General features: G+C 43.7%; 1 pseudogene; it reads right to left on the bottom strand.

Moving 5' to 3' along the window:
- Positions 1 to 2,979: 2,979 nt before the first annotated feature.
- Positions 2,980 to 4,296, bottom strand: LOC101044017 (proliferation marker protein Ki-67 pseudogene; annotated as a pseudogene).
- Between the last annotated feature and the right edge of the window lie 10,296 nt (positions 4,297 to 14,592).

Here is a 14,592-nt window from a genome sequence, read left to right on the forward strand (position 1 = left end):
TGGAATTTCAGTCTTGTCACCCAGGGTGGAGTACAATGGTGTGATCTCAGCTCACTGTAACCTCTGCCTCCTGGGTTCAAGTGATTCTCCTGCCTCAGCCTTCTGAATAGCTGGGATTACAGGTGGGCATCACCACACCCAGCTAATTTTTGTATTTTTAGTAGAAACGGGGGTTCAGCATGTTAGCCAGGCTGGTCTCAAATTCCTGACCTCAGGTGATCCAGCCACCTTGGCCTCCCAAAGTGCTGGGATTACGAGCCACCGCACCCGGCCTGGAGATGATATTTAAGAGCGAATAATGTAAACTTATTGGCACAAGCCATGGGAATTGAAAATCTCAAGTGGTTGAGAACGAGAAGAGGGGGCCCAGCATGGAAACTTGGATTCCCAATATATTAGGTTAGGTGGAAGCCATGAAGAGGATTAAGGAGGAGCAAGAAATGAAGCCACGTTTAAGTAGGAAAGATGGTGAGAAACTCCTCTTACAGCAAAACCTATATACTCACGGAAAATGGTGTGGTATACAGTGATATCCTAAAAATCTCTCTAGAATAATCCTTGCCCCACTTTGACCAGAGCTTAGAAGCCTGTCCAGTCTTCACATCAGAAAGTCAACATTTTTAAAATGTGAAGAAATATGCGTGTTATAAAAGATGCGTGACCTACACCATGTAATTGATTTTTCCTTTTTTATTCAGAAAAAGTTAAAATTAACAAACGTGGCCAGTTGCAATGGCTCATCCCTGTAATCCTAGCACTTTGGGAAGCTAAAACAGGAGGATCGCTTGAGCCCAGGAGTTCAAGACCAGCCTGGGCAACATAGTGAGACTGCCATCTCTGCAAAAATAAACAAAATTAGCTGGGTGTGGTGGCGCATGCCTGTGGTCCCAGCTACTTGGGAGCCTGAAGTGGGAGGTTTGCTTGAGCCCCAGAGGTTGGGGCTGCAGTGAGCTGTGATTGCCGCCACTGCACTCCAATCTGGGCATCAGAATTAGTACCCATCTCTAAAAAGAAAAAATACTAAAACTAAGTTCTATTACAATTTATGTTTTCCTTCTCATAAGATAAATTATACATATTACCATAAGGAAGAAGAATGTGTAAAATGAGGAAAAATTCCTGTGAGAAGCCACTCTTTGCCCAGAAAATATGTTTGTTTATTGATGTATGTTTTTATTGGAAAACTCAAAAGGATCTGCTAAGTGTTCTGCCGTTTGGATTTCAACAGGAAATCACCATTTCTGCCCTCTGGGAGGCAGTAAAAAGATTGGAATACCTCCTCCTTTGAAGAGGTCAGGAAGTGTGGTGGATGCTGTCCAGATTCTCCTTCTGGAATAAAGGAAGTTTTCTCCAGCTGCTGGGAGCAGTGCCCACAGAAAACCCTCAGCTGTCAGCAACTTCAATGATTGCCTTGGCTAAAAAGAGCTGCCTCACCCAAAGTTGCATCCTTCTAAGGGTCAGCCTGCATCTAATAGCTGAAAAACAGGGGACCCAGCCCTCTCCCCTCAACAAGACACAACTCCGAATAACCACCTCATCTTCAAAGATCACCATGTGGTAGTCCAAGAGAGATGCTGGGCTTGTGCTGCCACCTGACTCCCCGCTCTGCCCAATCCTACATCCTTCCCTTCCTTTCAGTAGATGTGGATCCCAAGGGCCCTGTTTAATAAATCTCCTGGGTGCAGAGTTCGTAACCAGCCTGGCCAACATGGTGAAACCCCATCTGTACTAAAAATACAAAAATTAGCCCGGTGTGGTGGTGGGTGCCTGTAATCCCAGATACTTAGGAGACTGAGGCAGGAGAATTGCTTGAGCCCAGGAGGCAGAGGTTGCAGTGAGCCGAGACTGCGCCATTGCACTCCAGCCTGGGTGACAGAGTGAGACTTCATCTCAAAAAAACAAAACAAAAAAATCTCCTGGGTGCTAATCTCCATCTCAGAGTCTGCTTCCCAGAGAACTCAGTCTATAATGAGGGTGAAATCACAACGCTTGGACATGGCTTGCAGGCAAACCCTATATCCACCTTTTCATCCATTAGAGCTCAGAATCTCAAGGCAGTTTGAGCATTGGAAGTAGAGCCATGAATACCTGGGGTGTATTTTATTTTATTTTAAAATTTATCTTGAGTAAATTTCATTTTGGTGTATAGTTCTATGAGTTTTGACAAGCTCACCAAGTCACGTAACTACTACCATAGTCAAGATGCAGAAGAATTCCAATTTCCCCAGAAAAACTACCTAATGCTGTCCCTTTGTGGTTAATTCCTCTACTCTGTGCTTAATCCCTGGCAAGAACTAATCTGTTCTCTGTCAATATACTTATGCATTTTCCAGAATGTCATATAAATGGAATAATACAGAACGTAGACTTTTGAGCCGGCTTCTTTCGCACAGAATAACGTATTTGAGATTCAGCCATGTCATTGTGTGTATCAATAGTCTGTTCCTTTTTATTGCTGAGTAGCGTTCCATTGTATGGTTCATCACAATTTGTTTCTCCATTCACCAGTTGCTTCCAATTTTTAGCAATTATAACTAAAGCTGCTATCAACATTTGCATATAGGATTTTGTGTGAACATAAGTTTTCATTTCTTTTAAGGAAATATGTAGGCATGAAATTGGTGGAACATGTGGTAAGTATATTTTTAACTTTATTTTAAAAGCCTGCCAAACTGTTTTTCCAAAGTGGCTGAACCATTTTTGCATTCCCACTAGCAATGTATGAATGTTCCAGTGGTTCTACAGCCTACCCAGCAGTTGGGATTGTCACATTTTTTAAGCCATTGTAATAGGTGCATCAGTGGTATTTCATTGTGGCTTTAATCTGCATTTTACTGGTGATATTGAGCAGCTTGTTCATTTCTTTATAGACATCTGCATATCTTCTTTGGTGCAATGGCTGTTTAAATCTTTTGCCCATTTTTTGTTTGTTTCTCACAAAACGAACTTTACTATATTTTTCCCAGTTGGATTTCTTTGTTAAATGTCTTCACTGTCCCAGTGACTTCTGGTTCTTATTTTCTTGATGCACACAGCGTCCTCAGCCTTCTTTGGATTTTCTGCATGCCTCTTGACACTCTGTGTTACTCTCTGTGCAGATTCACTCTCCAAAGTGCTTGTTGCAGACTGGCTTTTCATCTTTGTGGATCTCAAACACATGGAGTCTGAATTTCCTGCTTCTCCTTTCCCTTCCTGATTCTGCATGAGAACTCCGGTACCCTTCTGCCCTCTGCTCTCCTCTGCCACCTTAGGCTGGGAGCTCTTATTCTGTCTAACAGACTTCAAGCACCTTTTGTTTTCACTGACTTTGCCCCTAGGTATGGGTTTCTGGGCTTCATCCTCTGGATTTTGAATGTCCATGTCTTGGGAGGTCTTCATGGGCTTCTTTTCATTTCTGTTTATTTCAATTCTTTCTGCTAATACAAGAACCTCAGTTATTTGCTGTTCTACATCAGTCTTATTTTGGCATCTGGAGTGCAGGGACATTCCCTTATTTTCAGGGACTGAGTCTTGTAATTTGTGTTCCTCTTTGTTGGTTTTCATGTTGTTGCTGTTCAGATCTTCCACAGGCTCAATTCTTCTTGCAGAAGTCCTCAGACTTCTCTTCTTGATGACCAAAGGTTCAGGTGATCTGCCTCTCACCCTGGGAGCAACCATCTGCTTCTTGCTGGCTGGCAGCTCCTCTATGATTTACTCTGGTGCAGGCATGCAGCGTGGCCTCTGGGTTCCAGTGACACTTCGATCTTTTCCACATCCCCTCTTGGAGGGCAGTGGGGGGCAGGGAAGTGTTGCTTTTGCTTTGTGATTTTACAGGGTCTCTGGTGCCTACCAAGTCTCCCACGGGTTCTACTTTAGGGGCCCGAAGAACTCTTCAGGATATTTTTAGAGGTTTTCCACCGTCGGGTGCTTGCTTTGGAGCGCTTGTAAAGCTATCAACACCATTTACCAGTTTCTCAGCGTGGCCTGGTGTTTGAGAGAGATCTTGGAAGCCAGCCTGATCTTCCAGAGGTTGGGCCTTTTCCTTAGGTGCTCTTGGCCATCTCCTGCTGCCAATTACATTTTCTGGGTCCAGCTTCCGCTTTGCAGGTGGCTTAAATGCTTTCATGCCTTTGCCCTCACCCACTGGCATTTTGTCAGTGTGCATGATGTTTGTGCGAGCTTGCTGACTGCTATCCGCTCTTCTTTCACTTCTACTTTCTGGCCACATGTCCTGGGCCGTCTCTTTGAGCTTGTTCCCATGTACACTAGTTCTGGTGGTGATTTGCAGGGTATTTTGGTGGTTTTGTCATCGGTTATGATTATTCAGTGTGACTTGGAGCTGGATCTTTGAAACCAGCCAGGTCTTGTAGGGCTTGGGCCTTTTCCCTGGGTATTCTTGGCCATCTCCTGCTGCCGGTTACACTTGCTGCTGGAGCCAGTGTCTGCTTTGCAGATTCCTTAAATGCTTTGATGCGTTTATCTTCACCTACTGGTTCTTTGTCGCTTCTGCGGTTTCTTGCCCATTTTTATATTGGATTGTTTCCTTGTTGTTTGGAGAGTTCTTTGTATATTCTGGATACAAGTCCTTTGTTATTCATGTTATTTACAAATATTTTCTCCCAGTATATCGGTATATCATATTTTCATCCTCTTAACAGCATCTTTTTTCTTTTTTTTTTATTGAGATAGAGTTTCGCTCTTGTTGCCCAGGCTGGAGTGCAATGGCTTAATCTTTGCTCACCGCAATCTCTGCCTCCTGGGTTCAAATGATTCCCCTGTCTTAGCCTCCCAAGTAGCTGGGATTACAGGCATGTACCACCATGCCGGGCTAATTTTGTATTTTTAGTAGAGACTAGGTTTCTCTATGTTGATCAGGCTGGTCTCGAACCCTCAACCTCAGGTGATCTGCCCACCTCGGCCTCCCAAAGCGCTGGGATTACAGGTGTTAGCCACCATGCCCAGCTTTTAACAACATCTTTTGCAGAGCAACAGCTCATAATTTTCATGAAGTCCAACTTACCACATTTTTCTGTTGTGAATAGTGCTTTTGATGTCATACCTAAGAATTATTGGCCTAACCCCAGAAAACAAAGATTTTCTTCTTTGTTTTCTTCTAAGAGTTATACATCTTACATTTAGGTCTATCATTGATTTTTTTTTTTTTTTCAGGCAGGGTGTCGCTCTGTCGCCCAGGCTGGAGTGTAGTGGTGCGATCGCTGCTCACTGCAACCTCCGCCTCCCAAGTAGCTGGGACCACAGGCATATGACACCATGCCTGGCTAATTTTGTGTGGATATGTGTTTTTTGTAGAGATGGAGTTTCACCATGTTGAAAGACCAGACTGGTCTCAAACTCCTGAACTCAAACGATCCACCTGCCTTGGCCTCCCAAAGTGCTAGGATTACAGGTATAAGCCACCATGCCCATCAAGGTCTATTATTGATTTTAAGTGAATTTTTGTAAAAAGTATGGGTAAATTTCTGGACTGCCTATTCTATTACATTGACCTAGGTATCCAGCCTTGCACCAATACCACACTGTCTAGATAGATTACTGTGGCTTTATAGTAAGTCTCAAAATTAAGTAACATGAATCTTCCAATTTTATTCTTATTTTTTAAAAATGTTTGGAATATTCTCATTTCTTTGCCTCTCCATGTAAATTTTAGAATCACCATGCTGATATCTATAAAGAATCCTGCTAGGATTTGGACTGGAATTGTCTTGAATCTATAGATAAATGTTCAGAGTATTGACATCTTAACAATATTGAGTCTTCCAATCCGTAAACACAGTTCTCCATACATTTGTAACTCTCTACATATTTAGCTCTCTTTTACTTCCTTCATCATTGTTTTGTAGTTTTCAGCACATAGATCTAGGACATATTTGTTAAACTTACACCTAAGTATTTCATTTCTTTGGTATTGTTTTTAATTTTATTTTATTGAGATTGACTTACGCTCTATCACCCAGGCTGGAGTGCAGTGGTGCGACCTCAGCTCACTGTAACCTCTGCCTCCCAGGTTTAAGGGATTCTCCTGCCTCAGCCTCCCGAGTAGCTGGGATTACAGGTGCGCACCACCACCACACCCGGCTAATTTTGTATTTTTAGTAGGGACAGGGTTTCACCATGTTGCCTAGCCTGGTCTCAAACTCCTGACCACAAGTGATCCACCCACCTTGGCCTCCCAAAGTGCTGGGATTACAGGCATGAGCCACCGCACCTGGCCTTCTTTGGTATTATTTTAAATAGGACTTGTGGTGAGAAGAATAACGACCCCTAAAGATATCCATGTCCTGATTCTTGGAACCTCTGTTTATGTTCTTACATGATGTACTGGGCTGAATGGTGGCCATCAGTTAGGTCAAGGCAATATCATGAAGATGTCAGTTCTACTTCCTGTGTTATGTTATAAACTTACCACACTCTCAATAAGAATACCAATAAGCTTTTATCCGGGACCTAAAAAAGTTAATAGTAAAGTTCATATGAAAAAATAAATATGCAAGAATAGCTACATGGTCTAAGTTTCTTGAACCCATTATGTTCCATTTCCACCTCATTTAATCAGGTCCTCCTTCAAATGTCTGCTCAAGCATCCCTATGTGAAGTCTTTACTACACACACACACACACACACACACACACACACACACATACAGAGAGAGAGAGAGAGAGAGAGAGAGAGAGAGGGAGAGGGAGGGGGAGAGAGAGAGAGAGAGAGAGAGAGAGAGAGAGAGAGAGAGAGAGATCTGGGGCAGATTTTTTTTTGAGACGGAGTTCCACTCTGTTGCCCAGCTGGAGTGCAGTGGCACAATCTCGGCTCACTGCAACCTCTGCCTCCCAGGTTAAATCAATTCTCCTGCTTCAGCCTCCTGAGTAGCTGGGACTACAGGTGCCCGCCACCAAGCCTGGCTAATTTGTATTTTTTTAGTAGAGACAGGGTTTCACCATGTTGGTCAGGCTGGTCTTGAACTCCTGACTTCAAGTGAGCTGCCCACCTCAGCCTCCTGAGTGCTGGGATTACAGGTGTGAGCCACTGTGCCCGGCCCTGGGGCAGACCTTTTTGTTATACACTCTCACAGAACTGTGTTTCTCTCCTTCAAGCACTTGGTTCAATTTGGGGTTATTCACACATTAGGAGATTGATTTGGTTAAAGTTGGTCTCCTCTCAGGCTGGAAAGGAAAACGGGGTTAGGGACTGTTTTGCTCATTGTGTACCTCTTCTGCCCAGCACAACCCCAGGTACACGATTGGCACTTGATAAATACTTTTGAAAAAGTATTTGAATACATAAGAAAAAGTTTGGTCTCTAGGTCCAGTGTTTTGAAAGCAGTAAAGATGTGATTTTAGCACCCCTGTTTATAACGTTGGAAACATCATGAAAAAAAGTCCAGGTCCAGACAGGTTCACAGCCGAATTCTACCAGATGTACAAAGAGGAGTTGGTAGCATTCCTTCTGAAACTATTCGAAACAATACAAAAAGAGGGAATCCTCCCTAACTCATTTTATGAAATCAACATCATCCTGATACCAAAACCTGGCAGAGACTCAACTAAAAAAGAAAACTTCAGGCCAATATCCATGATAAATATCAAAAATCTTCAATAATATACTGGCAAACTGACCGCAACAGTACATCAAAAAGCTTATTCATCACGATCAAGTGGGCTTGATCCTAGGATGCAAGGCTGGTTCAACATATGCAAGTCCATAAACGTAATCCACCACACAAACAGAACCAAAGACAAGAACCACACGATTATCTGAATAGATGCAGAGAAGGTCTGCGACAAAATTCAACAGCCCTTCATGCTAAAAACTCTCTATAAACTAGGTATCAGCAGAACATATCAAAAAATAATAAAAGCTATTTATGACAAACCCACAGCCAATATCATACTGAACTGGCAAAAGCTGGAAGCATTCCCTTTGAAATCAGGCACTAGACAAGGGTGCCCTATCTCACCACTCCTATTCAATATAGTATTGGAAGTTCTAGCCAGAGCAATCAGGCAAGAAAAAGAAATAAAGAGTATTCAAATAGGAAAGGAGGAAGTCAAATAGTCTCTATTTGCAGATGACATGATTGTACATCTAGAAGACCCCATCGTCTCAGCCCCAAATCTCCTGAAACTGATAAGCAAGTTCAGCAAAGTCTCAGGATACAAAATCAATGTGCAGAAATCACAAGCATTCCTATATACCAATAACACATAAACAGAGAACCAAATCAAGAGTGAACTCCCATTCACAATTGCTACAAAGAGAATAAAATACCTAGGAATACAACTAACAAAGGATATAAAGGATCTCTTCAAGGAGAACTACAAACCACTGCTTAACAAAATAAGAGAGGACACAAACAGAGGGAAAAACACTCCATGCTCATGGTTAGGAAGAATCAACATTGTGAAAATGGCCATACTGACCAAAGTAATTTATAGATTCAATGCTATCTCCATCAAGCTACCAATGACCTTCTTCACAGAACTGGAAAAAAACACTTTAAACTTCATGTGGAAACAAAAGAGATCCAACATAGCCAAGACAATCCTAAGCAAAAAGAACAAAGCCAGAGGCATCACACTGCCCAACTTCAAACTATACTACAAGGCTACAGTAAGCAAAACAGCATGGTACTGGTACCAAAACAGAAACATGGACCAATGGAACAGAACAGAGGCCTTGGAAGCAACACCACACATCTACAACCATCTAATCTTTGACAAACCTGACAAAAACAAGCAATGGGAAAAGGAGTCTCTGTTTAATAAATGGTGTTGGGAAAACTGGCTAGCAATGTGCAGAAAGCAGAAACTGGACCCCTTCCTGTCACCTTACACTAAAATTAACTCCAGATGGATGAAAGATTTAAACATAAGACCTAACACCATAAAAACCCTAGAAGAAAACCTAGGCAAAACTATCCAGGACATAGGCATAGGCAAGGACTTCATGACTAAAACCCCAAAAGCATTGGCAACAAAAGCCAAGATAGACAAATGGGATCTAATTAAAATTCATAGCTTCTGCACAGCAAAAGAAACAATCATTAGAGTGAACTGGCAACCAACAGAATGGGAAAAAATTGTTGCAATCTACCCATCTGACAAAGGGCTAATATCCACAATCTACAAAGAACTAAAACAGACATACAAGAAAAAAACAAACAAACCCATTCAAAAGTGGGCAAAGGACATGAACAGACACTTCTCAAAAGAAGACATATATGAGGCCCAAAAACATATTAAAAAAGTGCTCATCATCACTGGTCATTAGAGAAATGTAAATCAAAACCACATTGAGGTATCATCTCACTCACGCCAGTTAAAATGGTGATCATGAAAAAATCTGGAGACAACAGATGCTGGAGAGGATGTGGAGAAATAGGAACACTTTTACACTGTTGGTAGGAGTGTAAATTAGTTCAACCATTGTGGAAGACAGTGTGGCGATTCCTCAAGGATCTAGAAATAGAAATTCCACTTGACCCAGCAATCCCATTACTGGCTATATACCCAAAGGATTATAAATCGTTCTATTATAAAGACACATGCACACGTATGTTCATTGTGGCACTGTTTACAATAGCAAAGACCTGTAACCAACCCAAATGCCCATCCATGATAGACTGGACAAAGAAAATGTGGCACATATACACCATGGAATACTATGCAGCCATAAAAAACGAAGAGTTCATGTCCTTTGTAGGGACATGGATAAATCTGGAATCCATCATTCTCAGCAAACTGACACAGGAACAGAAAACCAAACACCGCATGTTCTCACTTATAGGCAGATGTTGAACAATGAGAACACGTGGACTCAGGGAGAGGAGCATCACACACTGTGGTCAGTTGGTGGGGGGCTAGGGGAGGGACAGCAGGGGGTGGGGAGGGTGGGGAGGGATAATGTGGGGAGAAATGCGGGATATAGATGAAGGGGGAATGGAGGTAGCAAACCACTGGCTTATGTATGCACCTATGCAACAACCCCGCATGAACTGCACGTGTACCCCGGAACCTAAAGTACAATTAACAAAAATAATAATAATTTTTAGGAGAAAGCCTCCCTCTGCTCACTGGCCACTCTAATTCTTCTCCAAGGTCAAGATGGGCAAATTTCTTTTCTGCCTTTTGCAGGACAAGATTTTTTTCTCATTCACCCTTACCTCAAGGTAAGTTAAGGTGAGGTAATGGGCCTTTTGGAGCTCTGATTTTGATGGTCTCTTGTCAGAATTATCCCACCTTTGTGGGCCATGAAGACATGCAGAGACTTATAGAAAGCGACAAATGTCTTACTGTTTTTACATCATATGATTATTTTCATAAGAAAAAAGTTAAAAGATTAATAAACTACTTTTTATTTATTCTATCAGCAAATATTTATTGACTGTCTGCTGCATGCTAGGGCCTAAATGGTTTTCTCCTTGCAGGATTTCAGATGAAGACAGAGATAGGAACCAAATACATTTCTAATGTTTTGAATCTTTGCAAATATTTCTTCTACTGGAGGAAAAAGATGAACCCAGAGAAATAAACATTTTGCTTTACAAAAATAAATAAATAAATAAATAAATAAATAAGGTATTAGAATCTTAAGGGACTGCCCTTGTACATGCAGCTTATCATTGACATAATATCAGGTGGCACATGACTGCATATATATATAAAATTTAATTCTTACAACAACCCTGCAGGATAGGGCAGGATAGGTACTATTAGAACTAACGTTTGGGCCAGGCGCAGTGGCTCACACCTGTAATCCCAGCACTTTGGGAGGCCGAGGCAGGCGGATCACCTGAGGTCGGGAGTTCGAGACCAGCCTGACCAAAATGGAGAAACCCCGTCTCTACTTAAAAACAAAATTAGCAGGGCTTGGTGGTGCATGCCTGTAATCCCAGCTATCTGGGAGGCTGAGGCAGGAGAATCACTTGAACCTGGGAGGCAGAGGTTGCAGTGAGCCGAGATCATGCCATTGCACTCCAGCCTGGGCAACAAGAGCAAAACTCTGTCTCAAAAAAATAAAAAAAATAACTAATGTTTGATAAATGAGGCACAGAGAATTTAACTCACTTGCCCCAGGCCATAGAGCTGGAAGCGGAAGAGCTGGCCTATGGACTTGGGTGGGCTCACTCCAAAGCTCAGTCTCCCAAATGCTGTGCTTTGAAGGTGCAGCTATGAGATAGGAGGGGAACAGGGCACATGTGATGTCATAGAAGTTGGCAGAGGAGAGGGTTTGAAGGTGGGAGCTGTCAACAGTCATTGATACATATGTATACTTACAATGTGTCAGTTAACAATGTTATTGAAAGGCCAAATAAGGTGAGCCATGAACGTGTTTTCTGGATTCAGTAACATGGCACCAGGCATGGTGGCTCACGTTTGTTATCCCAGCACTTTGAGAGGCCAAGGTAGGATTGCTTGAGCCCGGGAGTTGGAAACCAGCCTGGGATCCATAGGGAGACCCCGTATCTACACAAATTACAAATTACAAAGTTAGCTGGGAGTGGTGGTGTGCATCTGTGATCTTAGCTAAACTAAAAAAAAACAAAAATAAAACAAAACAAAACCACGAACAAAACCACGGAAGCCACTGATAAGCTTAGGAAGAGCTGACTAGCAGTATGGGGGCAGAACTCAGATTGAAGTGTGCTGAGGAATTGTTCCTGGACCAAACTGAGGGTCAGGCTGTTTATTCTCTCAGCCCAATAACGAGATGCAGATGAACTGGGAAAGAAGAGAGTTTATTTCCGTAACCAGGTACAGACGTGCCTACCCGGACCGGTTGCCGACAAAGACCTTCTTCAGGAGCCTCAGTAAATTTACTTAATCTAAATGGGTCCAGGTGCTGGGGTGATTACCCTTATCTTATCTCCTGCTAAATCATGGAGGTTTGGGGAGTTCCTTCAGATCCCTAATAAAACCTGTTTAATCTTTTTAAATTAAATTAAAATTTTTTTTGAGACAGAGTTTCACTCTTGTTGCTCAAGATGGAGTGCAATGGCACACTATCAGCTCATGGCAACCTCTGCCTTTCAGGTTCAAGCGATTCTCCTGCCTCAACCTCCTGAGCAGCTGGGACTACAGGTGTGTGCCAACACACCTGGCTCATTTTGTATTTTTAGTGGGGTCGGGGTTTCTCCATGGTGGTCAGGCTGGTCTCAAACTCCTGACCTCAGGTGATCTGCCTGCCTTGGCCTCCCAAAGCACTGGGATTACAGGCATGAGCCACCGTGCCTGCCTAATTTTATTTTTTTGAGTCAGAGTCTCGCTCTGTCACCCAGGCTGGAGTGCAGTGGTGGGATCTTGACTCACTGCAACCTCCACCTCCTGGGTTCAAGCGATTCTCCTGCCTCAAGCCTCCTGAGTAGCTGGGATTACAGGCACCCACCAACACGCCTGGCTAATTTTTGTATTTTTAGTAAAGATGGGGTTTCACCATATTGGCCAAGCTGGTCTCAAACTCCTGACCTCAAGTGATTTGCCCGCCTTGGCCTCCCAAAGTGTTGGGATTACAGGCATGAACTACCACGCCCAGTGAAACTTGTTTAATCTTAAATGGATCCTGTTAAGAACTCCTTCTTTCTCTTGTCACGCTTCAAGGTCCAGGAAAGACCTCAGCAAAACTCTTGGTGTGCTTTTGTTATCTCCCAGCCTTTGTAGGGCACTGTCTCTCTCAGCATTTTTTTCTTTTTTTGAGATGGAGTCTAGCTCTGTAGCCCAGGCTGGAGTGCAGTGGCATGATCTCGGCTCACCGCAACCTCCTGCCTCCCAGGTCCTGGTTCAAGCAATTCTCCTACCTCAGTCTCCCAAGTAGCTGAGATTACAGTCATGAGCCACCACGCCCAGCTGATTTTTGTATTTTTTAGTAGAGACGGGGTTTCACCATGTTGGCCAGGCTGGTCTTGAACTCCTGACCTCATGATCTACCTACCTTGGCCTCCCAAAGTGTTGGGATTACAGGCGTGAGCCACCGCACCCGGCCTCTCTCAGCTTTTAATAGTTAACCACTCAGTCAGTGCTGAAACAGTTGTTAGGAAGGCCTGCCTGTTCAGCCCTCAGGGAGACCTGGCCTGCCACAGAATGAGTAGGAGATGAGAGCGTGGAGAGAACAAGTAGACAGCTCTACTAAGAAGCTGGGCTGTGCGGAATGGACAGAGAAACAGTAGCAACAGGACAAGGGTAGGAGAAGGGCAGAGTGAGGGTACCTGGCAGAAAGATGCAACAGCAGGCTGGAATCTAGCCAGGTTCTGCCTTCAAGCTGTGAACCTTGGGCTGGGGCTGGGGCCTAAAGGAGCACTTATTTTAATGGAGTCAGCCGCTTTGCAATTTATCTGTTTGGAGGAGGCACGTTCCGATTCCCACAAGGGTACTGTATATGTTAGCAGCAGCTATGCTAAAGGAAGATGTGAATCAATGGGAATTTAAAGAGAGAGAGGAAGAGACCAAACTGTTTAATTTTCCTATCAGTGGGAATAATCTGGTTGAGATAGTGTGGTTGAATAGGGAGGAGAAACGGTGATTGATAAGAGGGACAGGGCCTACTCTACTGTACTACTCTATCTTAAAAAAAAAAAAAAAAAGATTGTACTCTTGATCTGGGGTCTTAGAATCAATGTGTTTTGCTTCACATAGTTGCTCTGAGATGTCTCCATCACTGTCACTGTGACCCTTCTGTTGTTTCCAAGCTGTGCCGGGGTCCCCGGAAGGTTTGGGACAGTGCCCCGATCACCTCTGTCAAGCTGAACCACGTGGCCCCTTCTCTTTGACTCCTGCTCTGCCCTGACACATTGCCAGGAAGAAGAGCTCAGGGGCTCTGGGCTGCAGGATCTATAGATTTCTCTCTCCCTTCGCCCACCCCTCCTAGCCTACGGAAAATGCCTCAGTGAGGTTGGGGGCACGAGAGTGCTGCTGCTCCTTCCTCTGCTTCTCCAAAACATTTCGTCTAGGCCCTCACACCTTCTTTATATCAGCTAGCTTTTGCTACATAACAAACCCCCAAAACTTACATCTGTCATTTCTCACAATTTGGTGGGTCAGCTCAGTTAGGGCTGGAAGGTGCAGCATCTTTTTACTCGAAGTGTGGTCCTCGGATCGGGAGCATCAGAAGCACCCAGGAGCTTATTGGAAATGTAGTCTCAGTACCTGGTGCAGTGGTTCATGCCTGTAATCCCAGCAATTTCAGAGACTGAGGCAAGAGGATCGCCTGAGGCCAGGAGTCCAAGACCAGCCTGGGAAACATAGCAAGACCCTACAGCATTTTTTTTTTGAGACGGAGCCTCGCTCTGTCACCCAGGCTGGAGTGTAGTGGTGTGATCTCGGTTCACTGCAACCTCTGCCTCCCAGGTTCAAGTGATTCTTCTGCCTCAGCCTCCCAAGTTCTGGGACTATAGGCACCCACAACCACGCCCAGCTGATTTTTGTATTTTTAGTAGAGACGGGGTTTCACCATATTGGCCAGGCTGGTCTTGAACACCTGACCTCATGATCCGCCCACCTCAGCCTCCCGAAGTACTGGAATTACAGGCCTGAGCCACTACACCCGGCCTAAAAAATTTTTTTTAATTAGCCAGGTATGAGGAGGATTGCTTGAGCCCAGGATGTT

This window comes from Saimiri boliviensis, chromosome X, assembly GCF_048565385.1.
Source record: "Saimiri boliviensis isolate mSaiBol1 chromosome X, mSaiBol1.pri, whole genome shotgun sequence".
Classification (NCBI taxonomy): Eukaryota; Metazoa; Chordata; class Mammalia; order Primates; family Cebidae; genus Saimiri; species Saimiri boliviensis.